General features: G+C 42.2%; 1 protein-coding gene across 4 annotated transcripts in view; it reads right to left on the bottom strand.

Annotated features, from left to right (window-relative positions):
* The window catches only part of GPD2 (glycerol-3-phosphate dehydrogenase 2), a 148,863-nt gene extending 131,131 nt beyond the window's left edge, over positions 1-17,732 (bottom strand). Inside the window, exon 1 of one of the 4 annotated variants that reach the window (XM_012454904.2) lies at positions 17,418-17,732. The gene's annotated coding sequence lies outside the window, so the exon portion shown is untranslated. Of the gene's footprint in view, positions 1-16,596; positions 16,618-16,696; positions 16,803-17,417 lie in introns of those variants that run through there. The other 3 variants (XM_012454906.3, XM_012454903.2, XM_012454905.3) reach the window with 3 other exon arrangements.
* Between the last annotated feature and the right edge of the window lie 7,387 nt (positions 17,733-25,119).

The following is a 25,119-nucleotide window of genomic DNA, read 5'->3' on the forward strand; positions in this document are numbered from 1 at the left end:
CGATCTCAGTTCACTGCAACCTCCACCTCCCAGGTTCAAGTGATTCTCCTGCCTCAGCCTCCTGAGTAGCTGAGATTACAGGTGCATACTACTATGCCCAGTTAATTTTTTTTTTTTTTTTTTTTTTTTTTTTTTTGAGACAGAGTTTCGCTCTTGTTACCCAGGCTGGAGTGCGATGGCGCGATCTCGGCTCACCGCAACCTCTGCCTCCTGGGTTCAGGCAATTCTCCTGCCTCAGCCTCCTGAGTAGCTGGGATTACAGGCACGCACCACCGTGCTCAGCTAATTTTTTGTATTTTTAGTAGAGAAAGCGTTTTGCCATGTTAGCCAAGCTGGGCTCAAACTCCTGACCTCAGGTGATCCACCTGCCTCAGCCTCCCAAAGTGCTGGGATTACAGACCCAGCCATCATTGCTATTTTCTACAACTACATTAAGGTTGCAATTCCTCAACCACCTCACCTCTGCTGATCTTTGCTTTGACCCTACCTCATTATTATAACTTCTGATTTGGGCATCACCACTATTCATATCAACTCTGCTGACTCTAGCTTCAAGCACCCCACACTGTGAACACCACCTTCTCTTTCTTCAGTTTATGTATTGCAATCTGGAATTTCCATTCCACCATCTTGGCATTATCTGGCCCTTCAATCCACTGACCCTACTATTTGCTTCACTATCAGTCACTTCTCCTGCTGCCTAGTTTAGAATAAATTAGGTCCATCGTTGTAATCCCTTCCTTCCAAGCACCCTTAACTCCCTTTCTCCTCTCTTCAAGCTTCATTCTTACTTGGCAAATCTCCAAATTGGTTAAACCCAACTATCTGCCTGTTCCACATCTCCACCCAAACAGCTGAAGAAATTGCCTGGGAAAAAACACACAACCACAACTGGCCTCAATTTAAATTCAGAGCAGCAAATCACTAATGTGCAATCCACACTGACCCACAATCCTATTACATTTCCCCAGGATGTTTCAAAATAGTCATTTCAAATCCCTTTTCCCAAACCTGTTTCACCCCTCCACACCCCAGTATCACCACACTTCACTGGGAAAGTAAATGCAACTAGGTAAGAATTCCATCTTCCCACCACCCACCCAAACAATGACTTACCCACCTCTGTACTCATTCTTTCTGCAGTCCTTCCTTTTACTAATAAAATGTCCCTATTTCAAGTGAAGACCAACCCTTCTATTTGTATCCTAGATCCCCTTCCTTCCTGGCTCTTCAGAAATTTTACTCGTACAATTACCCATTACTCTCTCCTACGTTCATCGGCTCCTCTTCTCTACGTAATCATTTTGTCAGCATAGAAATTCACTATCCTCTAGTTCTAACAAACCCTCCCTTGACCAATATCCTCTTTCAAGAACTGTTTGCGGCTGGACGTGGTGGCTCACGCCTGTAATCCAGGCATTTTGGAGGCCAAGGCGGGTGGATCACCTGAGGTCGGGAGTTCAAGACCAGCCTGACCAACATGGTGAAACCTTGTCTTAAAAAAAAAAAAAAAAAAAAGAACTGTTTGCTTCTCTGCTTTCCTTCACAACAAAACTTCCTGAAAGAGTTGTCTATAAGCACTGTCTCCACTTCCACAATTCAATCCAATAAACTTTGTCCCAGCCTCTCCTCTTAAACCATATGTCAAATTGTCAAAATCACAAATGACCTCATTTCGCCAAATGTAATCTCTATAATTAACATAGTAGAACCATCTTTTTTAAAATATGTTTTGAACTCTTACCTTCAAAGACACCACACTCTCCTGCTTTCCTTCCTATCCCACTGGCAACTCCTCCTTCTCTTCTATATAATAGTTGCTCAATGGCCTGCTTCTCTCTATATACATTCTCTGTAGGTAACTCCATCCAGTATCATATATATCCTATATGCAAATAATTCCTAATCTGCATCCTCAGCCAAACCCTTCTCAGAATCTCCAAACCCCATTCCTCCAATTATCTGATGTCTCCAAAGGAATATCTAATAATCACTTCAAACTTAGCCAAAGCAGAATACTTTCTATCTTCCATCAAGTCTGCCTCTCTCACAATTCTCCCCTTCTCAGTAAGTGGGTCAGCTGCTCAAGTAAAAAATGCAAGGCTTTGCTTTATTCTCTTCCTTTCCTCCCAATAATCTAGCAGCCAAGTTCCCCCAACTAATTCTATCTTAAAAATATATCCTAAATCTATCCACTTCTTTCTATCCTTTTTCTTTTTGAGACAGTCTCACTCTGTCAGCCAGGCTGCAGTCCAGTAGCACAATCTCAGCTCACTGCAACCTCTGCCTCCCGGGTTCAAGGGACTCTCCTGCCTTAGTCTCCCTAGTAGCTGGGACCATAGTCATGTGCCACCATGCCCGACTAATTTTTATTTTTACTTTTTGAAATTTAGTAGAGATGGAGTTTTGTCATGTTGGCCAGGCTGGTCTTGAACTCCTGGCCTCATGTGATTCATCTGCCTCAGCCTCCCAAAGTGCTGGGATTACAGGCATGAGCCACCGTGCCTGGCCCACTTCCATCTTTTTTTTTTTTTTAAAGACAGGGTTTCACCATATTGGTCAGGCTGGTCTTGAACTCCCGACCTCAGGTCATCTGCCTGCCTTGGCCTCCAAAGTGCTTGGATTACAGGTGTGAGTCACCATGCCTGGCCTCCACTTCTATCTTTAATACAATGGTTGTCTATTCAATAATAATTTCTCAGTTGGGCAATTAAAATAGACTAACCCACATTTCCATTTCCCATATTCTGTTTACTTGTAGCAGCCAGCACAGTCTTCAATAGCATGTATTCTCAATGGGAGCAATGTCACCCACAGTTGCTTCTTAGCAGGTGAAAAAATATTACATATCACAGTTGTTTATGATGCTCCAAACATCAACTCTACCCAACAAAATCGTCTTAGCATTTAAGTAATACTCTGTTGTCGGGGAGAAATTAAGCTTTTAACTAATTCATTTTAATTTAATTTTTCTTCTTGGAAAGGTGCAGTGAAAAGAAATTAAGAAACACTACTTTATAGCAAAACCACACAATTTCTTTTGCCTGCATATAATCCTCTAATGATTCCTAGCACCCTAGAATGAAATCTAAACATCTCACCTTGTATTATAAAGACCTATAGAATCTAGCCCTTGCTATTTTTTAAAGCTTCTCTTAGACATTGCAGTAGGTTGAATAATGATGCCCACAACATATCTTCATCCTAATCCCTGGAACCTGTGAATATTATATGGCAAAAAAATAAGTAAAAATTAAAATTAAAATTAAAAAAATTTAAAAAATAAAAAGGCTTCACAAATTGTGGTTAAATTAAGACCGTAAGATGGAAAGGTTATTCTGAATTACCAGGGGGAGCCCTAAGTGTAATCACTTTACATCTTTACAAGAGGAAGACAGAGAGTGATTTGATACTAATGAGAATGCAATGATGTGACCACAGAAGTAGAGACCGGAGTGATGCAGCCACTGCCAAGGAATGCCAGAAGCCGCCAGAAGCTAAAGGAGTCAAGGACCAGATTCTCTCCTCAAAAGGCAGCGCATCCTGCTAACTCCTTATTTTGGCAGAGTGAAACTGACTTCAGATTTCTGACCTCCCAAATGATGAGAGAATAAATATCTGTTGTTTTAAGTCACCAAGTTTGTGGTCACTTGTTACAGCAGCCACACACCACTAATACAGACACCTCTTACTCTTAACAACTAAGTTCCAGATTTATTTGCCTTCCAATGTCTGCCAAATCAGGATTACTATTAGTGTTCTGGGGCCAGCTGCCTCCTCTACCTGGAACTCTGCTCCTCAACTTTGCATGGCAAGTTCTTTCTGGTCACGCAAGACTCAGCTTAAATGTCAGGTCCTCAGAGAGGCCTTCCAAATGATTCAAATCCAAAGTAATCATACAACTCTTACCTTCTCATATGTCTCTCCTTTATTTAAACATTATTATTTCTTTGTACCCCACTAAAATGTACCACTACAAGAGCAGAAACTGTGTTCGCTTTGTATACCACTATAATCTTATTTGTAGAAAAATTCTTGATATATATTAGGTGATTGATAGAGCTAACAAACAAAGGGATGGATGATGTGGGCAGCGAGAGGAAAGATGATGGTGCTCATCAATAAAAAAAGAAATAGCATGGGGAAGAAGGAAGAAATGATGGGTCCTGACCCAACTGTGGGACATGCAAGTGGAAATGCCTGAGATCAGTGAATAAGTCTGGCTAAGAATGTTGATTTGGGATTGACTGGAACCAAGGATATTGATGAACGTGGTGCAAAAAAGCATCAACCGAGAAAAGAGAGTGAACTAAAGATAGACCATGGGAATCCCAGTATCAAGGCAAAGAACCTGCAAAGAGATCCATAAGGAGTACTCCAAGAGAAGAAGAAGATGTCACAGTAGCCTACTGAAAACTCAGTTTCACAGAGAAGAGAATGAGCAGAATCACAGAAATTTTAAGTAACACAATCTCACTGATTTGCCAGTCAAGAGGACACTCATAATCATAACAAGAACAGATTTGGGCCGGGCTCATACCTGTAATTCCAGCACTTTGAGAGACCAAGGAGGGAAAACACTTAAGCCCAGGAGTTCGAGACCAGCCTGGGCCATATGGCAAGGTTCCATCTCTATTAAAAAATTTAAAAATTAGTCAGGTATGATGGCCTGCACCTGGGGTCCCAGCTACTCAGAAGGCTGACGTAGGAGGATCACTTGAGCCTAGGATTTTGAGGCTGCCATGAACTATGACTGTGCTACTGCACTCCAGCCTGAGTGACAGGGTAAGACCCTGTTTCAGGAAAAAAAAAAAAAAAAAAAAAGAGAGAGAGACAGAGAGACAGATTCATCTGAGATGGAAGACAGATTTCCAACAGCTGTGGAGTGAATGGAAGGTGAAGAAGTGAAAAATAATGCACAAAAAGTACTTTAAGGAAGCACAGCTTGAAGGAAAGGAGAAAGAGAGCATGTAGCAAGAGGGGAGAATGCGGTACAGGGGCAGTTGCTGGTTATTGGTCTTGCTTGTTTTTGTAATGGAAGAATCTTGAGCATTCTTATAAGTATTTGAAATGCATCCAAGCATTTCCACCACAAATAAATAAATACAATTCAGGTTAAGTAAAGAAAAATTTCATAGAATAAGGCATCTGAAGGGAATAGGGGATCCAGAGTAAGGGGAAAGCATTAACTCTGGATAACCACCTCTATGTCGAGAATTAATGACAGGGTTCATGGATTCAGATATAGAAATGATGTGGAAAGGAGAGAAATATTAAAATTTGACATGTTATTTCAATTCTCTCAGTATAACAGAATACAAGGGCTAGGCATGGTGGCTCATACCTGTAATCCCAGCACTTTGGGAGACTGAGGCGGGCGAATCACTTGAGGTCAGAAGTTTGAGTTCAAGACCAACACGGTGAAACCTCATCTCTACTAAAAATATAAAAATTAGCTAGACAAGGTGGCACGTGCCTATAATCCCAGCTACTCTGGAGGCTGAGGCAGAAGAATCACTTAAATCCAGGAGGTAGAGGTTGCAGTGAGCCGGGATTGTGCCACTGCACTCCAGCCTAGGCAACAGAGCCAGACTCCACCTCAAAAAAAAAAAAAAAATGAAAAGGCACTGTGAAGCAGACAGCTAAGTCTTTACCAAAAATGTATATTCTCTTCTTCCTGGACCCGCAGCTAGACTACATGTGCCAATCTCCCTTTCAGCTAAGTGTCACTATACAACAGATTTCCAGCCAATGGTATATGAGCAGAACTAATGCATTCATTTCAAGATTATGTATTTAACGCTGGGTGTGGTGGCTCACGCCTGTAATCCCAGCACTTTTCAAGGTTGAAGCAGGTGGACTGACTGAGGTCAGGAGTTTAAGACCAGCCTGGCCAACATGGCGAAACCCCGTCTCTACTAAAAATACAAAAATTAGCTGGGCATGGTAGCACATGCCTGTAATCCCAGCTACTCAGGAGGCTGAGGCAGGAGAATCACTTGAGCCTGAGGGGTGGAGGTTGCAGTGAGCTGAGATCGCGCCACTGCACTCCAGCCTGGGCAACAGAATGAGACTCTATCTCCAAGAAAAAAAGAAGAGATTATGTTTAGAAACAAAGTAGATATGCTTCTTGCCTTTCCCTTTCACCTTCCACTGGCTGGCTGTAGTTGAAAAGAAAGCCCTAAGGAATTGCTGAGTCATAAAATGGAAGAATCCAGAGTGCCTGAATCATTGAGAGGAAGTGATCCACCAACAAAGACCATGATACAAGCAAAAATTAAACTTGTGCTTGAGCTTGTGTCTATTTTCAGGTATTTCAGTTATGACAGTTGAGCCTACTCTAACCCCTCATAATCATCTTTTGATAAAGAAATGCAGGGATGACATAAAAGACTCAAAGAAAATGCTGAAAGTTTGAAAGAAAACTACAGGAAGAAATAGAAAAAGGCACTGTGTAGAAAAAAGGTAAAAGAACTGCCTAAGGCTGGAGAACATAAATTTTTATACATATCCAATATACACAATCATTTTCGTTTTCACAACAGCCACCACAAACCCAAGTATAGGAGTGGAAAAAGAAGACTGGTATCAAGTTGCAGGTTGCTTCTACATCCATTAAGACTAAGAAAATGTTAATAATTAGCAATATTATTACAGGCATGCTGCACTATGTATGCAACTGTTTAAACAAGTTCAGCATCGCTGGTGAAAACTGGTGAACTAGAAGATCAAGTATTAGGAAGTGTATAAATGTTAAATGGCAAGTTCAATGAGTTGGACAGTGGAATACAACGTAGCAAAACTCAGGAAATACATTACAGAAATGGGACTTGGATGATCTGTCGATGCTATTGTTTTTAAAACAGTTTTTAAGCGGGTTTCTGCCAAATCAGAAAATATATGCATGGCTTTGAGTAAGTCCCTTAACTTCTCTGCCTGTTTGCGCACTGATATGACAGGGCTCACTGCTGATACATTTAAAAATGTACACAAAGTACTCAGCACGGTGCCTAGAAAATGGCAACTGCTTGATAAACACTAATCATTGCTATTCATTATTAATAAGAAAAAGACCACGTTAGGTTAAATTGCTTAACTTCTTCCTATTTTAAAATTCTGTGAATCTGGACAGGCACAGGGGCTCATGCCTGTAATCCTAGCACTTTTGAGGCAAAGGCAGGAGGTTTACCTGAGACCAGAAGTTCAAAACCAGCCTGGGCAACATAGTGAGACACTGTCTCTAAAACAAACTTTTTAAATTAGCCAGGCATGGTGGCACACACCTGTCATCCTAGCTACTCAGGAGGTTGAGGCAGAAGAATCACATGAGCTAAGAGTTCAAAGCTGCAGTGAGCTATGACGGTGCCACTGCACTCCTGCCTGGGCAGCAAAGCAAGACTCTGTCTTTAAAAATAATAATAAATAAAATTATGTTAATATATGTGTGTGTGTGTGTGTGTGTATCTGTTTTTGAGAAAGTCTTGTTCTGTTGCCCATGCTGGAATGCAGTGGTGTGATCTCGGCTCACTGCAACCTCCACCTCCCGGGTTCAAGCGATTCTCATGCCTCAGCCTCCCAGGTAGCTGGGAATAAAGGAGCATGCCACCATATCTGGCTAATTTTGGTATTTTCAGTAGAAAAAGGGTTTTGTCATGTTGGCAAAACTCCTGACCTCAAGCAATCCACCTGCCTCGGCCTCCCAAAGTGCTGGGATTACAGGCATGAGCCACTGCACTCTGCTGAATCTATGTTTTTTAGATAAGTGTCCCAGCTACTTAATGGTGGGTAGAGATGAGGGAAAAGGGTTAATACTAGCAAACAAAAGAAAACAGTGAAAATATACTTGCTATGATAGATCCTATGAGCATAACCCTGAAGAGAGATAAAAGGAATGTGGCAGCCTCTAGATGTCAATGCTATACCTGGAGAGGCTGAGAGCAAGGAAACCCCAGGCAATAAAAGGAAAAGCTAGGCAAACTCCAGGCAATAAAGGGAAAACCTAGGCCAGGGTCCAGACGCAAACAGAACCCAGCGAAATCAACATTTCATGCTCTCCATGGACTTCAATTTCATGCAGTCCAGCCACCTTATTTGACAGAGGAGAAAAGTGAAAGGTGCGGACACTGACCAAAGCCACACTTGAGTGGCTACAACGTGGCTGCAGGGATGCTCAGAATTAGGCACTGCCTACCTCTTACCTAGCCTACATAAATGGTCCCCAAAGCTTTGTCCCCATAAAATCCAACACCTTTGACAAGGATGACAAGATAATTTTTATAAGTCATCTGGTTATGAATTCACTTTCCAGATTCTTTCTTAAGAGATTGGATTAGGTGGGTAAGTAGGGGAGAAGGGAGAAACTGGTGAAGAAAAAGAATCCCTGGGTGTCCTAACTGAGGTGCTGAGTCCTCAGTGGACATTAAGTGACCTCCTTATTTGTAGATTCCTCCACTGATTTTCTTTAAGGATTCCTTTTATAATGTCACTTCATCCCTTCCCTCTCCTAAATAATGTCCTTTCTCTCTCCTAAATATCCTTAAGATATTCACCTGTAATCCCAGCACTTTGGGAGGCCAAGGTGGGCAAATCACAAGGTCAGGAGTTCGATACCAGCCTGGCCAACACGGTGAAACCCTGTCTCTAAAATACAAAAAATTAGCTAGGTGTAGTAGCGGGCACCTGTAATCCCAGCTACTCGGGAGGCTGAGGTTGCAGTGAGCTAAGATCACAACACTGCACTCCAGCCCGGGCAACAGGCTCTGTCTTGAAAAAGAAAAAAATTTTTAAATAAACATAAAAGGATTAAAACTGCCAAATGTATAAGGAGAGAGATGCCTAAAAAATATAAAGTTTAAAGTATCCAGTTGAATTGATTACCTGAAATACACCTACCTGTGTGGTATCTGGTGTCCAATCACACCCAACACACTCTTATCACATATTGTTTTAATTAAGGGATGAGTGAATTACAGGGCAACCATTCATGAACAACTATTTACTAGGTATCACCCACATGGAAGGCACTTGGATTAGGCATATGAGGTCTATAAAATTGTGTAAAATTGGCTGGGCGTGGTGGCTCACGCCTGTAATCCAAACACTTTGGAGGCCAAGGCAAGCGGATCACCTGAGGTCAGGAGTTCAAGACCAGCCTGACCAACATGGTGAAACCCTGTCTTTAAAAAAAAAAAAAAAAAAAAAAAATTGTGTAAGATCCAGCATGATCCTCCATAGGAAAGGAAATGATGCATGTTTCCAAATAATTACAGTAGACAATTATAAGGGAATTATGAGTAGCATAAAAGGAGTAGCTGAAGGGTTTAGAAAATATACAAGACATTTCTGACTGGGGCTGTGAGGGAAAATGCCGTAAAACTAGTAGCCTGTGGTCAGAGCACTCAAGGTTTGTTAGGGTTTCAAAAAGTGAAATACAAGGAAGAACATTAGAATGGGGACAGCAGTAGGAATAATACATATTTAGGGGCCAGGCGTGGTAGCTCACGCCTGTAATCCAAGCACTTTGGAGGCCAAGGCAGGCGGATCACCTGAGGTCGGGAGTTCAAGACCAGCCTGACCAACATGGTGAAACCCCATCTTTAAAAAAAAAAAAAATACATATTTAGGGAATCCCAATTATTCCAGTGTGACTGGATCATAGAGAAGATAAGGACAGTAGCCAGGCGTGGTGGTGTACGCCTATAGTCCCAGCTACTCAGGAGGCTGAGGCAGGGGAATCGCTTGAACCCAGGAGGCAGAGGTTGCAGTGAGCCAAGATTGTGCCACTGCACTCCAGCCTGGGCAACAGACCAAAACTCCAACTCAAAAAAAAAAAAGTAATTAAAAATAAAAAGAAGAATATAAGGACAACATCTTAATACTGGGTTGAGAATGGAGGAATCTATGAATTAATTCCAAGACAAATATTTGGAACTTGATCAAACAGGGCAGAGTGATCCACAGAAGGGTGGAGCAGAGAGAGTGACAGGATCAAAGCAGTTCGGCCATTACCACAATGAAACAAAACATCCTTTCTTTTTATTTTTCTATTTATTTATTTATTTATAGACAAGGTCTTTCTCTGTTGCCCAAGCTGCAGTGCAGTGGTGCAGTCATGGCTCACTGCAGCCTTGGCCTCTTGGGCTCAAGAGATCCTCCCACCTCAACCTCCTAAGTAGGAGGTACACGCCACCAGACACAGCTAATTTTTTATTTTTTGTAGAGACAGGGTCTCGCATGTTGCCCAGGCTGGTCTCAAACTCCTGGGCTCAAGCAATCCTCCCACCTTGGCCTACCAAACTGCTAGGATTACAGGCATTAGCTCCCATACTTGGCCAATATCCTTTCTTTTATTCAGTTAAAATTTAAAGAAAACAACTTTTGAGAACCCTAGTACTCTGAACTGTATTATTTTCATCACCTTTGAAGTACACTTAGAAGCTTATTTTATGTTTTCTTGAAATATTAATGACATGAAATCTTGATCAGTTTACCAAATAAGTTTACCTTGAACATAAACTTCTGTCCACATAGGTGTATAGCTGTCTAAAGTTTCTACTTGACTTGGTGCTCATCAGCAGATATAAGTAACAAAGCATTCTAAGCATGTCACCCTATTATCACCAAGACATACTCAGAGGTTATCTCATTTGACAGTCGCAGCTTCTAGAAATCTTGATTTCAGAAAACAGTCTTTCCGTTATAGTTCGTGGGGTTTTTCCCTCTATATTAAAACCTGTTATAGAAAGATATATGTGGGCAATCAAATATGAGATTCCACAGAAGATACATTAGTATTCAAAAAATAATAAGGCTTGAAAAATCTAAATCAAACAATCCTTGTTCTAAAAGTACCCAGACTTTGACAGTGTCTCACTGTTAAAAAATACACGGTACCTGAGTAATTACTTCATTTTGCCTGAATAATTAAAAGATGTCCCCAAATAATGTCTTTAAGTTTCATATATACATATGTATAGAAAAATTGTTCCTCTAGTCACAATACTTCTGACACCAAATGTGTGGGTTTTCCACACCAAGAAACTCTGTAATTATCTAGGGACACCAACTGAATGTTGTACAATTTAATTCAGTTCTGACACTAACTGCCCAGAGTTTGTGCAGACGCCACAGGTTAAGGGCTCAGTCCCAAGAGACTGCCCACCACTTCAGATGCCAGTCAAAAATAGTGGGTCCCAGGATATCCACACTTACGTCAGACTTAGCCAAAAATCAGGGGTTCCTACAATCCTGTCCTCAGATTTGATAATTTGCTATAATGGCTCACAGAACTTCACTTTTTTTTTTTTTTTTTAATGAGACAAGGTCTCACTCTGTCACTCAGGCTGGGGTGGGTGTAGTGGCACTAATACAGCTCATTGCAGCTTGACCTCCTGGCCCCAAGAGACCCTCTTGCCTCAGCCTCCAGAGTAGCTAGCCCTACAGGCATGGACCACCATATCTGGCTAATTTTTATTTTATTATTTTTAGGGACAGGGTCTCTCCATGTGGCACAGGCTGAACTCAAACACCTGGGCTCAAGTGAGCCTCCTGTCTTGGCCTCCCAAAGTGCTGGGATTCCAGGTGTGAGCCACCACAACAAGCCTACTTATGTTTACCAGTTTATTACAAAAGATACTATAAAAGATGCAAATCAACAGCCAGACAAAGAGGTATACAGGGCAAGAACTGGGAGAAGGGGAGCCGTCTCTGGGCATGCCTTCCTTTCAGCACCTCTGTGCACTTACCAACTCAGAAGCTTTCCAAAATTTAAGGTTTTTATGAAGTCTCCATTATGTGGGCATGATTAATTAAACCATTATCCACTGGTGACAGACTAGATGTCCAGCCCATCTCCCCTCCCCAGAGGTCTGGAGTGAAGCTGAAATTCTAACCATCTAATTACATAGTTGGTTCCTCTGGCACCAGCTCCTATTCTCATCCTGAAGCTATCTAGGTGTCTACCAAGAGTCACGTGTCATCTCATCAGTATAGAAAAAGACACTCATCATTCCAGAGATTCCAAGGGTCTTAGAAGTTCTTTAGTCAGGAACTGGGGACAAATATCTTTCTTATTATATCACAGTATGTCACAATAAATTTTTAGTTGAGAAGGAGAGACATCTATTAACCAATTTTTCCCACTAATTTTGTGAACTAGTAGAACCAAAGCTTGACCTAAATAAATCAGAAATCATGTTTTTGCTGCATAAATCAGAAATCCGGTTTTGAAAGACCATAAAATTCTCAACTGAAAAATAGGAAATAAGAGCACAGATACGACATAGTTCAAGAAATACACAACCCAAAGAACTAGTAAGAGCCTCTAATGAAAGATCAAAATCCTGGAACACAAGCAAAAGGAAAAAACAAAACAAAACACAAAACCATGGTCACATTCACATCAGGACACAAATTAGAATTCTGGATGCATTCTGACCACAGTCATTATCTAAACATCCTCAGGTATTTAAACCATCAACATCTGTTCCTTTCTTTTCCTCAAATCTTCCTGAGATCAATCCCTGGTCACATATTACAGGAAGAAGTCTATTCTAAAATTGTTACAGATTTCTTGGCTTGCAGCCACACTGGCCCTTGTCTTTCTCACTTGGAGCTGAGTTTGATCATATCTTGCTCTTACATTTCTTTCACACATCATGTCAACAATTCTAAAACAAAGAAATGTAAAACACACTTTATTAGTTTCTTCTTCCCCTAACATATCACTCTCAAGTTTTCTTATCTCAAAAATTTTGAGACGGAGTCTCACTCTGTCACCCAGGCTGGAGTGCAATGGCGTGCTGCAATCTCCACCTCCCAGATACAAGCGATTCTTCTGCCTCAGCCTCCTCAGTAGCTGGGACTACAGGTGCATGCCACCACACTCAGCTAATTTTTGTATTTTTAGTAGAAATGGGGTTTCACTACGTTGGCCAGGCTGGTCTCAAACTCCTGACCTCAAGAGCCACCTGCCACTGCCTCCCAAGTGCTGATTACAGGCATGAGCCACCCCCAGGTCGCTTATCTCAAAAATCTTAAGACTTGATGGGCGGGGGGGGAGGGAATTAGCCGGGTGTGGTGACACACACCTGCAATCCCAGCTACTCAGTAGGCCTTGAAGGAGAACTGCTTGAAGCCAGGAGGCGGAGATTACAGTGAGCTGGGATAGTACCACTGTACTCCAGCCTTGGAGTGAGACTCTGTCTCCAAAAAATAATAAATTTTAAAAATTAAAAAATAATAAGACTTGATGGAAGTATTTAAGTATTTTGATGTGCAACTAAAACCTACTTAATAATATCTTAGTTTAGTTCCATTCAGTTCTTCTCTATCACCCAAAGTAACGATCTTCAATTTAGCGGGTTGAGAGGGGTCTCAACCCTGATGACTAATAATTTTCTCCTTATCCTCCAGGTAAAAAAATATATAAAATATATCTCATTATCAAAACTGAATAGAGTAACTGGCAGGCCATCTGATACTTTTTTTTTTTGAGACAGAGTCTCTTTCTGTCACCCAAGGTGGAGTGCAATGGCACATCTAGGCTCATTGCAACTTCCGCCTCCCAGGTTCAGGCAATTCTCTTGCCTCAGCCTCCCAAGTAGGTGGGATTATAGGCGCCCACCACCACACCTGCTAATTTTTGCATTTTTAGTAGAGACGGGGTTTCGCCATGTTGGCCAGGCTAGTCTCCAATTCCTGACCTCAGGTGATCCACCTGCTTTGGCCTCCCAACATGCTGGGATTACAGGCATAAACCACTATGCCTGGCCTTTTTTTTTTTTTTTTTTTTTTGAGACAGTCTTAAGCGATTCTCATGTTTCAGCCTCCTGAGTAGCTGGGACTACAGGCGTGTGCTACCACACCTGGCTAATTTTTTTATTTTTTGTAAAGATGGGGTTTCCATGTTGTCCAGGCTGCTTTCAAACTCCTAGGCTCAAGTGATCTGTCTGCCTTGACCTCCCAAAGCAGAGCTGGGATTACAGGCGTGATCCACCATGCCTGGCCTATCTGACACATTTTTAAGCAAGTGTGTTAAAGGTGACAAGAATGAAGAGTTACAATTTTAATGCCAATCCTAAGCTTTAACTTCACAGACATAGTGACAGATATTCATTTCTTGCACATGCAAATTTTTACTGAAGATTTCCCATATAATTTTACACAGAAAGATCATTTTTGAAAGTACATGACTATGTTGGCTTTTTCATACAATGAAGTACACAATAGCAAACATTCCTGAAACAAAGATGATCTTTTCTATAGTCTTCCGGAAACTTTAAGTCTCTGTTACTGAATAGACATTCCCTTCACCAGGAAGCTGCCTCCAACTACTGGGGCCCATAACCTCTTCCTTCATAACCACAACAGTTCTGGCCAACATCCTACACTGGATAAATGATTATGCAAGGTGTTATGTTGGTCTCCAGTTGTTTTCCATATAGGTTTTACCTTGTTAAACAACTGTAAGCTTCTCAAAAGAGGATAACCATACTTTTTATCCAGCATTTATTACAACATAACGCTGCACAAAAGTACAGAAAATTTCATTTAAGAAGACCAGCGTCCATATATTTGATTTCAGGTCCTCTTTCTGAAGTGTTGTTTCTGCACTTAGGATAGCCCCATGAGTCCAGGTGTCGACAAACAGAAAGAATCAAGTTTTGGAAAACCTAAACAGAAACATCATCGCATTCAAAAAAGAAAACGGAGAAATTAGATAGTGATCTGGAAATTGCTTCCCTTCTCTAATAATCAGAGCTACCACTAACTCCCCTCTCTTCTCCCCACCCCCCAATACACTAAACTAACAGAAAAAAAAAAATGTCTGGATAATTCAAGCACAACATGCAAGAATTCTTTGCACAAATTTTCAAGCTAACTGTATTCTTTGCCCATAGTTTCCTATTTGAATACAAGATGAAAAAATATAGGATGGAAGCTAGTCTTTTGAAGTCTACTACCTGCCAGGTACATTGCTAGCAATTTTACACGTCATAGGATTTATTATCCATATTTTGCCAATGAGACCGTTGAGGCTGAGTTTAAATGGATTACCTAAGGCCAAAGTCTTTGGCTCTCCCATCCGCAACTACCCTCAGCTAGAGTTTGTTCCACATTTCAGTTACTCATTGAAAAAATATTTATTGAGTGCATATTACAAGCTAGTCACCACTCTAGGCATTAAAGTTTTGAAAGTATGCCACACAGAACAAGCCCTACTACTCTCATAGAACTTACAAGCTAGAGATGAAACAAAATAACCAAACAGGATAATTTCAGAGTTATAATAATGTTTGCCCACATGAGTTATGCACAATAATCATCAAATCTTTCAAAATATCTACAATGAGATTAAATAGTTACAAAAAACTAAAGAGGGTGGTAACATTCACTAGCAATTGGTAACACTGTGGCCTTTTGTCAATTCCTGAACCAAGCCATTGCATCTTTGAATGAATCAGAGGGGGAAGGAAGCAGAGCTCTAAAGCCACTTAGAATTTCTTCGTAAAATAAAGTGACTCTGTGACCTATCGGAATAGACTGTTGCAATGAATCCAGTGTTGGTTATCAAACCCCAAAACCTATATTTATCCATTTATTCACTAAAATATTGTTGCATTATTTGAAGAGTTGATTTGTAAACGTCAAGGGAGTGTTGTAATTTAACATAATGCCCCTGTGAGAAACAGAAGGAGGTTTCAACATCCACAGCACAAGGCTCCCCAGGCTGCACGTGGTCTCCACTGGGCAATGGCATCCAGCTCTCATGTGATGGCCAGTAAGAACTGTAGGACTGGAGTGGTCAGTAGCTACGAAGAAGTGCCTGGGCCCAGTGTGACAGCTGCCAGCACCCTCCACGAGCCAAAAAGAAGCCTCACATCTCTTTAAACTTGGAACACATGCATAATACTAACAGTTTTGTTTTAGCAATAAAGACTCCCTGCCACTTACTAACTTCCTTCCCTCACCTATTTATACAAGTTGACTAGCTGCTATTTCTATAGCTGCCTCCTATGATATTTATAATGTGTTGTGTGATTTGGGTTGCCCATGTCACTAACACTTTGTGAGAATTTGTGTTTGTAAATTACTCTGGAACTCTTCTGGGAGTGAATATTCCACTGCACAAGGTGGAAGCCAGACTAGAGACCATCTGCTAAGAGCAGCACTTCATTCACCCAGCTACACCTTCCTGCCAAAGCACTCTTTGCAAATCTATTTTTGCTGGTAGAAGTTACTACGTGGGGAGTGGAGGCTGTTTTAAGTTATCAATGTGTACCTTCCATTTCCTCCTAGGATGGTCACATGCCAGCAGCTGAGTTTCTCAAAGAAGCCTCAGTCCCCCTCCAGACTCTTTCTCACTCTTGCTTCGTAAAGGGGCAACAATCCTCATCAAACTAGCCCCACCTACAAGCTAAAAGTTTGTATAAACTTTCAACGGGGTATCAACCCTCGCCCCAAAAGTCCTGCCGCTTTACTGTTTCACAAATGCCGCCTCCAAAATGTAAACAGCGAACCCCTAGAGAAGAGCAAGTCCATCTTCCGCTGGTGGAGAGAAATTCTAAATCTTTCCCATTTCCCGCCACCACCTACCGCAACACTGGAGTCCCAGAAGACTCGCCCGGGTCAGAAAGGGACCACTCCCGCCTAGAGTCCTAGGGGCGGGGGAAGGGGTCTCCCAGGAAGCACACACCTGAGATAGATCCTCACGCGCGAGGGGGCAGCGGGCAGGAGCACCCAGTTCCTCCAGCCAGGGTGGAGTCGGCCTCCCCCCGAATCAGAGCCTTGGCCCGTGTGCTCGCAGCGAGGCGCGCGGGGCTGTCACTCGGAGCGGGCTGGGCGGGTGTAACCCGAGCGCCGGGCGGGCCGCGCCCCCGCCTTCCCTCATCCCGACTTCCTCCTCCCCTCCCGCGCCTGCTCCCTCCCGGAGGGCTGACCCCGGCGGCGAGGCCGCCACCCCCGGCCCGGATACCTCGGGCCCAGGCTCCTCCGGCCCAGCGGGGAAACGCGGAAGTGCGGGCGGGAACTGGGGCCGGGGTTGGTGGGGGTGTGGGAGGGAAAAGCGCTGCGAACCAGCGGGTGGCGAGCAACGAGGTCTCCGCGGCCCGATGAACGTGACAAGACGGGGACGCGGGTCCCGCCGCCGGGTGGGGTGGGGTCGCGCCGCGCTGCACGCACGCAAGGGCCCTCGCCCCGGCTGCAGTTGCAGCTCTGCGCCTCGCGGGTGCGGGACTCCAGACCTCCGCCCCGCCTCGCCATCGGGCTGGCAGACTGGAAAGCCTGAGCTAGGCCAGGCTGGGGAAGACGGCGGCGGTGTCCGATTTCCTGTGCCCTCCCCCGTGTGGCCCGCCCTGGCCGTCTGCCTGTGGAAGGGGAGGCACTCGCCCCCCGGCACGCTGGCGGGGCTGGCTTACCTGACGACTTCTTGTCGTCCGCCCCCGAATCCGCACCTCCCGGCCGGCGGGGTTCCCCAGGCCTACAGACGTCTTCAGGAGGCGGGCGACCCCGCCGTCAGAGCCCAGAGCCCTGGCCCAGCTATCCTGGAGCTCTCTGGAGGCGCGCCAGGCCTCCTGACCCCCCGCCTGAATGTCAGCGCGGGGACCCGCAGGGAAGACCAAGCCCAAGCTCCAGGAGGTGGGGTGCTCAGCACAGGTTCCCCAGGCCCAGCCTCATACAGGTGGGGGGAGGCGGAGAACCCCTGCGGCTGAACAGCAGGCTTCCCACTTGCACCCCGCCCCCCCAAAACGACCCTGCCCACTGAGCATGCCCAGCTCACTTGTTGGAACTACAAGGGCTAGACAAGCCCAGGGGGACCTAAGGAAGGCAGAGTTGGGGCTCAAATGGACCCCACTTCTTTAAGAGCTTTTCTCGGAAGACCTCTGGGTGTTGTACTAATAACATTTCTATCATGGTATTGGAAAATATCAGGGAGACGGTCGGAAAGTCCTTCCAAAAAGAAGGAAGAAAATTAGTGTGAACCAAAATAGCAGTGGTATTTTTTTAAATAAAAGTATTAAGTCACTTGTTTAACGTCCTTAAATACCGCAGAATTCCTATAATTTACCCAGAAGAATACATACATTTATTAAATCCCAAACTCAGTAACTTCAGGGAACCATCCATAGTCCACAGTGGACCAATGATTCTCAGCCTTGGACACATTAAAATTGAGGTGGGGGAGGTAGGGGGGGATGGAATGCCAGATTTCCATCCCCAAGCCCAATGAATCTGTCTGGATGTGGGATCTGCAGATGCTTGTATTTTAAAACTGGCTCTGAAAGTGTAGTCACCGGAGCCCGCAGCATCAGCATCACCTGAGAACTTGATAGAAACTGTACTCCAGTGACCTGATTCATAGACTCCAGGGCTGGGGCTGAGCTGGCCAGATTTAACAAGCCCTTCAGGTAATTCTGATGCACACTAAAGTTTGAGCACCATGGTTTGAAAGCTCCCTGCAGGTGAATCTAACGAGCAACCAGAGAAAAGAAATAGTAATTGAGAAAGGAAAAATAGCTCAGAGCATTTGAGTAATGTGAGGTATGTAAAATTTATCAGGCCCAGAGAGACTTGAATATGGGACTTAAGTTGCACCCCCACACTTATGCCCAGGGACAATTGTTTAAAGGTATTTTGTTCATGAGTGACTGTCCCACCTTTCTTCATGTTCCTGGAATTTGTGATACAAAGAACAATCTATAGGCAATCAATAGTTTATGTCACTTTCATGTAAATTATTGGTAAACAACTTAGAAACCACCTCTTCTTTAAAAACTGGTGACTGGGCAACATCATGAGATTTGAGTTTGCCTCAGTTCTTTTTTCTTTAGTTTGACAAATCAAACCAATACTTGTACCATTTTGTTTTCAAATCCCAAACATTTATCTAGAAATGCAACATGTTACCCAGAGACGGAATAATCTGGTTGAATTGGGTACCAGTCCTGGATTTCTCTCCCACTGATTATGCCAGATCAGTTCAGTGATTGGCAAATGGGACCATAAGTTACTCACTTTTGTACTCCAGTGCCTAGCATAGTGCCTGAATATAACTGACGTTTAAGTGTTTCTTGATTTGAAACGAATGCTTAGATGAGCGATCTGGTCCAAGCCACTATGTCAGCTGATTATTTTCCCCACTAGTCCTTGGTCACACTTCTGGCTAATGTAACCACCCGAGGGGTTCACCTTGCCTGCTGCCTAGACAGAGCCAATTCATCAAGACAGGGGAATTGCAATAGAGAAAGAGTAATTCATGCAGAGCCAGCTGTGCAGGAGACAGGAGTTTTATTATTACTCAAATCAGTCTCCCTGAGCATTCAGGGAGCAGAGTTGTTAAGGACAAGTTGGTGGGTTGGGCCAGGAGTGCTGACTGGTCAGGGATGAAACCAGAGGGAGTTGGAGCTGTCTTCTTGCACTAAGTCAATTCCTGTGTGGAGAGCCACAAGATCAGATGAGTCAGTTTATTGATCTAGGTGGTACCAGCTGATCCATCAAATGCAGGGTCTGCAAAATATCTCAAGCACTGATCTTCAGAGCAGTTTAGGGAGGGTCAGAATGACTCCTAAACCATAATTTCTAATCTTTTGTGGCTGCTAGTCCTACAAAGACAATCTAGTCCCCAGGCAAGAGAGAGGTCTGCTTTGGGAAAGGGCTGTTGCTATCTTTGTTTAAACTATACACTGTAAACTAAGTTTCTCTCGAAGTTAGTTCACCCTACGCCCAGGAATGAACAAGGACATCTCGTAGGTTAGAAGCAAGATGGTATCGGTTAAGTTAGGTCCCTTTCACTCTCTCAGTCATAATTTTGCAAAGGTGGTTTCACTAACAAGCCAATAACTCATATAAGATTCATTTCTTATATCAATAACCCATGACCATCAACCCCTGGGTCTGATTTGGATATGGGAGGAGGTAGAGAATAGGAGGTAGGACATAGTTAGAGACAGAAAAAAGTCAGGAGCATTGCACATGATTCCTCTTGCCAAATTTGGTGCTCAAAGCAACCAAAGGACAGCAGAAGGTTGTCAGCATCTGGTGGGATTCAGAAAGTCCAGACTGATTCATTGGGCTTGGGAATGGAAATCTGGCATTTCACTCCTCCCCGCCCCCAATTTTAATGTGTCCAAGGGTGAGAATCATTGGTCCACTGTGGACTATGAATGGTTCCCTTAAGTTACTGAGTTTGGGATTTAATAAATACATGGATTTCCTTGCCCACAGAAGGAAAAAGGTGTGGATGGGAGTGGGGTCAAGGGGCACAGACAAGGAAGGAAGCTTCACTTGATCAGCACACAATTTACTCTGAAACTTCTTTTTCAAGACTGTGCACCTCTGCTCTATAGTTCCCACTCTCCCACTCCCCATACACACATCTAATCTTAACTATTGCCTTGAATAAAATAAATAGGAAACTGTTGTATAGTAGATAATTTACTCCAGTAAAACATTGCTGACTTGCAATTAGAGCATAAGTTATTTAGAGCATATTTTCAAAGTTGTTAATTCTTAAAAATGCACTTAAAAAAGAACAAAATCACTTTGCAGCAACGTGGATGCAGCTGCAGCAACACGGATGCAGCTGCAGGCCGTTATCCTAAGCAAACTAATATAGGAACGGAGAACCAAGTATCACATGTTCTCACTTATAAGTGGGAGCTAACTCTTGGTTTCACTCAGACATAAAGATGGGAACAATAGGCACTGGGGAATCCAAAAGGAGGGAGGGGGACAGGGGCTGGAAAACTTCCTATTGGGTACTATGTTCAGTATGTGGGTGATGGGATCAATAGAAGCCCAAACCTCAGCACCACACAATTTACCCTGGTAACAAAACTGCAAATGTAGCCCCTGAATCTAAAATAAAAATGGAAATTGAAATTTAAATGAACATTAATTTCAAAATGTAGAAGTTTATGATCATTCTTTATTTTTTTACAGACACTGGCCAGGTGTGTTGGCTCACACCTGTAATCCCAAGCACTTTGGGAGGCCAGGGTGGGAGGATCACCTGACATCAGGAGTTCAAGACCAGCCAGGCCAACATGGTGAAACCTTGTCTCTACTCAAAATTACAAAAATTAGCTGGGTCTGGTGGCACACGCCTGTAGTCCCAGCTACTCAGGACGCTGAGGTGGGAGAATCACTTGAACCCGGGAGGCAGAGGTTGCAGTGAGCTGAGATTGCATCACTGCATTCCAGCCTAGGCGACAAGGTGAGACTCTATCTCAAAAAAAAAAAAAAAAAAAAAAAAAAAAAAAGATTTCACTCACAGACACTTAAAAAATAAAACACTATGCCCTATTTTTTCCATCAGTCTTTTCTAAAGAGAATAAAATATAAAAACTAATTTTTCTTTCTAGCCTAATACATAATACTTTAAAGCCTTTTTTGACAATTCTTTTTATTAGTGTCTAAATAGCTTTCAGCCTCCCTATCTCTAGTCCTGTGTCTTGCTCCTAACACAGCAAGAATTCCACTGAAAGGGTTTGCTTGCTGATTAGCGTATCTAACAGGAACACAATTTCCCATATGCCTAAGCATTTTCTTTTCATTATTAAGATAATTTTTTTTGGGGGGGGGATAATCATTAATTTAGGAATTGCTCTCAATAATTACTATGCTAGCTCCACAAACAATATTAGAAAATAAAAACAGAAAGCAAAAGCCTTCCCTTCTCAACAAACACTTGCTACTGCTTCTTTTTGGCTTTCAGTATTAAAACCAAATGAAACAATTGAACAGGTTTACAACTAAAAGTAGGGGAAAGACTAAGTGGGGGCATGGGAAAGGAAACAATGACCATAACCAAATTTTAAAACATGAAGTAATTATTTCAGCAGAAGGCAATCTACTGAAGACCAAGACCTCAGGGAAATTAACAGTCTTAAGTGTTTCTCCTCTTCCCCATAAGCATGACTCAGCATTTGGAATGAAACTCTTGTTTACTGTCTTTCAGATTTCTGGTGTCAAATAACTTTGGTGCCACCTAACTCCTTTCTCCTGTGCCTAAGAAAACTCAAGGATAGTCATGGGTTTTCATCCTCGCATGGCTACAAAAATCTGAAAAACTTTCCCTTTTTCACCCATTCCTGTCTTACAGAAGCCTAAGTTTGTCCACCATTCATTCATCTTGTTTTTGTAGTGTTGTCAGATGAATTTAGGTTGTCACTTATATCCTAATGTAACAAAATGAGCAAGAAGTTTTTTGTTTTTGTATTATTATTATGTATATATATATTTTTAATTGCATTTTAGCTTTTGGGGGCAAGAAGTTTTTTCCTTCCCAAACTTGGAGAGTAGGCTACCTGCTACTAAGACATCTTAAACTCAGCTTCTGGGATTGACCTTTTCCCACCAGGTGGATACCTTCCAATGATGAGTCCACCATGTACTTTTAATGACCACCATATACATGCCTAGATCTAACTATTTTAGTCCTTGCCCATTTCTAGAGCAAAACAAATTTTCCCCATAGCCAAGTAAGTGTTCATTGGTTACCAAAGCTCAAAATACAATGTATGGAATACTAAAATCGAACAGGACTATAAATGTTAACCCCAAACTTTCATTTAAAAAAAAAATGAAACCAGCCCAGGTGTGGTGGCTTATGCCTGTAATCATAGCACTTTGGGAGGCCGAGGCAGGCAGATCACGAGGTCAGGAGTTCGACCAGCCTGGCCAACATAGTGAAACCCTGTCTTTACTAAAAATACAAAAAGTTAGCCAGGCATGGTGGTGGGCGCCTGTAATTCCAGTTACTCAGGAGGCTGAGGCAGGAAAATTTCTTGAACTCAGGAGGCAGAGGTTGCAGTGAGTTAAGACCACACCATTGCACTCCAGCCCGGGCGACAGTGTAAGACTCCGTCCCAAAAAAAAGAAACCAAAGCTCAGCAATATTACAATATTAGCTAATGGAGCCAAGACTAAAATGAGAAACTGCTTAGTGTAGAACACATTGTGTGAGCTCAAATAATCTCGTAAGTTCTTCAACCATGGCCTGGTTCTTTAGCTTTCAAGAACCTCAGTATCCTTATCAGTGAAGAATGTTAATATCAAACATTCATATAGCGTTTGCTTTATCTCAGGCACTAGTCTTAACAAGATGATGTAATCTTTAATCCTCAGCATAACTATGTAAGTATTTTGTTTTTCTGGTTTTGTTTTCTTTTGTTTCATTCTGCCAAATGGGAATATTGAGGTACAAAACTATTAAGTAATATGCTGAAGATAACACAGCTAGTAAATGGCCAAACTGGGTTTGAGTGGGATAATATATGTAAAATGCCTGGCATATAAATTGTCAACAGAACTATCACCAGTGTCAGTTCTCTTCCTTGAACCACAGGCATATCCTGCCAAAGCACTTTGTTCTGAGCTTTGTATGTTCACATATCTTTTTTTCATTATTTTCTTTAATATGAGTACAGTTTCAATAGTTTACATGAATTAGAAAGTACTATATGCATCTAACATAATCTTATCCATTGTTAACAGTAGTTGCAAACACTAAGCAGTTAACCAAAAATTAAAGACTACAAGTTTACTATTTACCAGTAAACAAAACTAATACAGAATATCTAAAAGATTAACAGGGCTGTCCAAGAAAATTTTAAATCCTTGAGCAGGATCACACCAATCATTTTGGGATCTTAAGATTAGAACAGCTCATTTGGTAGATCTCCACCTGCTTGTTACATGAGTTCTTAACAGCAGAGTTATAGACACCTAAAAATATCCAGCAGAACATCTTTCCATGTCAGTGATTCACAAAGAGTTAAGATCAAGAATGAAGTGAAAATATATGTTCCTTGAAAAGATGAAATAAAAATACTATATATATTTTTAAATAGGTACTTTGAGTTTTATTTCTGCTTTATAAGAACTGGGAGCGTATTCTTAAAATAAATGTTTAAAGCATCAATATAAAGTGGCACCAAGAAACTTACTTAGATTTAAAAGTCCTGAGGGTAAAGGAAATGTGTACTCCTTCCCTAGGCAGGAATCCATTTTGTCCCTAGGACAGGGCAGCACTGAAAACAAGCTTTTATAAATGTTGATGATGTAAACTCAATAATGTTGTCTCTGGAACATAGCCTCCTGTTTAATAACAGCAGGAAAGTGTGGGTAAGCAGAAATGTCCCAAGAAACTCATGCAGAGAACACGAATAAGTATTAAGTTCTGATGTGGGAGCTGAAACAAAATAGCGAATTGAGTTTTTCAGAGTAAAGCTTAGTTATCATCCCAGTGAAAGAGGTAACTGAGCCGACTGTAGATAGCCCAAAAAACTGGAGATTTGTTCAGCCCTACATCTGAATACATTTTATATAACCTGGAAATGGTTTAAATCTCATCAGTAAATGCTTAAAATAAACTTGACCACTGTTTATAATGTTGTAATGTGATTTTTAAAAAGGAAAATGAATGAATTTGAATAGCAAAAATAGCACAACAATAGCACCAGACAGGATTTATGTCTGTACATGATTAGCTTTAAAGTGAGGATGTTGTATCTTAGCCTTGAAACATGTAGGCGTTGACCTAATTTCTGCCAAGCCACAAGGAAAGTGTTTTACACACAGGGAGCATAGGCCTGAGGGTAACAGGTGCTGTTCTTTGGCCTGAAAAGCAAAATCTCCTTCATTCCTCCTCTATCAGCAAAATCATCATGTAAAGCCTGAAAATGGAAGACAGGAAAGCAGAGAATCTTTGTTATGTTATCCTTCAGTTACAAGTTAAAGTTCATTTTTGAAAGAGCTGTTTCGGGAGGCACAAAGAAGAAGGAGAGAATGCTTAAATGTAATATCCATCAAAGAGAAATTTTACAATTTAATGGAAAGTCTATTATTTTAAAATTCTCTAGACCATGCTGTAAATAAATAATCCTGTTCCCTTCCTGCCTAACTCTTAGCGAAGTTTCTGAGAATGAGACAACTTGACACATGAGATACAGCTAGAAACTGGTATCAGGGCATCTAGAACCTTTTTCTCTCTTTTTTTTTGAGACGGAATTTCACTCTTGTTACCCAGGCTGGAGTGCAATGGCGCGATCTCGGCTCACCGCAACCTCCGTCTCCTGGGTTCAAGCAATTCTCCTGCCTCAGCCTCCCAAGTAGCTG

Source organism: Aotus nancymaae, unplaced genomic scaffold, assembly GCF_030222135.1.
Source record: "Aotus nancymaae isolate 86718 unplaced genomic scaffold, 86718_ANA_hifiasm-v0.15.2.pri h1tg000029l, whole genome shotgun sequence".
NCBI classification, from domain to species: domain Eukaryota; kingdom Metazoa; phylum Chordata; class Mammalia; order Primates; family Aotidae; genus Aotus; species Aotus nancymaae.